The sequence below is a fragment of the Myotis davidii genome, unplaced genomic scaffold (assembly GCF_000327345.1).
Source record: "Myotis davidii unplaced genomic scaffold, ASM32734v1 scaffold354, whole genome shotgun sequence".
Lineage (NCBI taxonomy): Eukaryota > Metazoa > Chordata > Mammalia > Chiroptera > Vespertilionidae > Myotis > Myotis davidii.
The window spans coordinates 655,002-657,173 of NW_006285785.1; the positions used below are offsets into that span (position 1 = coordinate 655,002).

The 2,172-nt window shown below is 53.4% G+C and overlaps 1 long non-coding RNA gene across 1 annotated transcript in view; it reads right to left on the bottom strand.

Moving 5' to 3' along the window:
* Window positions 1–2,133: 2,133 nt before the first annotated feature.
* LOC107181993 overlaps window positions 2,134–2,172 on the bottom strand; it is an 18,297-nt gene continuing 18,258 nt past the window's right edge. Inside the window, exon 3 of the long non-coding RNA XR_001512711.1 lies at window positions 2,134–2,163. This is a non-coding gene — a long non-coding RNA (uncharacterized LOC107181993). The remainder of the gene's footprint in view (window positions 2,164–2,172) is intronic.

A 2,172-nucleotide genomic window follows, 5' to 3' on the forward strand; every position in this document is an offset into this window, starting at 1 on the left:
CCTCCTCCCCCCAGCGCCTCCTTTTGCCCAGCCTATGTCCCTGTCTCTGCCCATTTCTGCTTCTACTTTTGGTTCTTCTAGTCTCTCTGTGTCAGTCTCTCTCTCTCCATCTCTCCCTCTAGGTTTGTGGTTCTGATGCTCTCAGTCTCCCTGTTCTGTTGACTCAAAGTTATCCTGCTCCTGCCCAGACAACCTCCCCTCCACCCTTATTGTAGGGGTTGTGGGGGGCTCGGCAGGCCCCGAGGGGAGGGGCAGGTCCTGAGAGGGGGAGGGTCCTGCAGGGCCCCCCGAAGGCTCCGGACCAACTTCTCCAGCAGCTTGACACCTGAGACAACATTGACTCAGACCCTTGTCCAGACCTTGTCAGACCCTGGCAGTGCCCGGGGCCACCCTGGCCAACTCGGCTCACATGGCGAAGGCAGGCTCGGTTGGTGGCCCAGGCACTGGCAGTCCAGATGGCCACCTGGGCCCTGGGGGAGAGGACAGGGCTCTGCTGTCCTGGAGATGACACCCCATGTGGGAGGATCATCGCTCACCAGACACAGATACGCTCTGGTAGCAGCTGATGCACCTTCACACTGTGCAGCAGTGGTTCTCACCCTTCCTAATGCCGCGGCCCTTTAATACAGTTCCTCACATTGTGGTGACCCCCAATCTCATTGTTACAAATTGAACATAATGAAAGCATAGTGATTAATCACAAAAACAATATGTAATTATATATGTGTTTTCCGATGGTCTTAGGCGACCCCTGTGAAAGGGTCGTTTGACCCCCAAAGGGGTCGCGACCCACAGGTTGAGAACCGCTGCTGTGAAGGAACAAAGCAGAGAGCAGGAAAGAGTCCAGGAGAGGAGGCTGCTAGGGCTCTGATGGTCAAGGTCAGACGGGACCCTCCCAGCTGGTGGGGGAGGGATGTCCCAGGCACAGCCTGAGGGTGCCCTGGCCTTGGGCAGGAACTCCTCCCACGCCCTTCCTCCCTTGGGCTTTTGATGCAAAAGCGCAAAGAAGACCTCCTGCCTGGGGCTCTCCTGGCTTCTCTGTTCGCCCAGGGAGTGCCTTTTAGGGGAGTGCCTTTGAGTGTCTCATTCAAAGCACAGCCTTAGGTTTCTGGTCTCCCACCATATTGGGCAGAAGGTTCTCCAGGGCCCGCTGCCTTCCCGGCCCACGTGCTGCGGAGGCTGGGGTTAGTGAAAGAGGATCCTGATCAGCTTGGTCCCTGCAGCCTTCATCATGCCCTCACCCCAGGCTGGCTACGAGGGCTGAGTCCACAGTCAGACCTGCCTGGGTTCAAATCTCCGCTCCCCAATGACCGGCTGTGTGACCTTGGGTAAATCACTTGCCCTCTCTGTGTCTCAGTTTCGTCATCTAGAACATGGAGATGATCACAATGCCTGCCTTAGGATTGCTGTGAGGATTTGATGGATAATGTGTATAAAGTGCTTAGCACAGGGCCTGGCAAAATAAGTAGCCAATAAAACTATTGTTGTAGTTGCTATTATTGTTATTGTTACTATTTTATCTTTTTTAATATATTTTTATTGCTTTCAGAGAGGAAGGAAGAGGGAGAGATAGAAACATCAATGATGAGAGAGAATCATTGATCGACTGCCTCCTGCAGGCCCCCTGCTGGGGATTTCGCCTGCAACCCAGGCATGTGCCCTTGACTGGAATCAAATCTGGGACCCTTCAGCCCACAGGCTGATGCTCTATTCCCTGAGCCAAACTGGCTAGGGCTGTATTATCTTTATTTTTACCTGAATTACTACACCAGCTTCCTAACAGGTTAATAGGTTTCACTTCTGCTTCCACCCTGGCCCCACATTCTGTTAAAAACTAAATTAGAGCCCGGCTGGTGTGGCTCAGTGGTTGAACATCACCTATAAACCAGGAAGTATTGGTTTGATTCCAGGTCAGGGCACATGCCCAGGTTTTGGGCTCGATCCCCAGTGTGGGGTGTGCAGGAGGCAGCTGATCAATGATTCTCATCATTGATGTTTCTATCTCTCTCTCCCTCTCCCTTCCTCTCTGAAATATATATATTAGAGACCCAGTGCACAAATATTTATGCACTCAGGGAGGGGGGTCGCTCAGCCCGGCCGCTGTCTCATGGTCTGGAAAACCTCAGGAATCCCCAGGGACCGGGCCGAAGCTTGCAGTCAGACCTCCTGCTG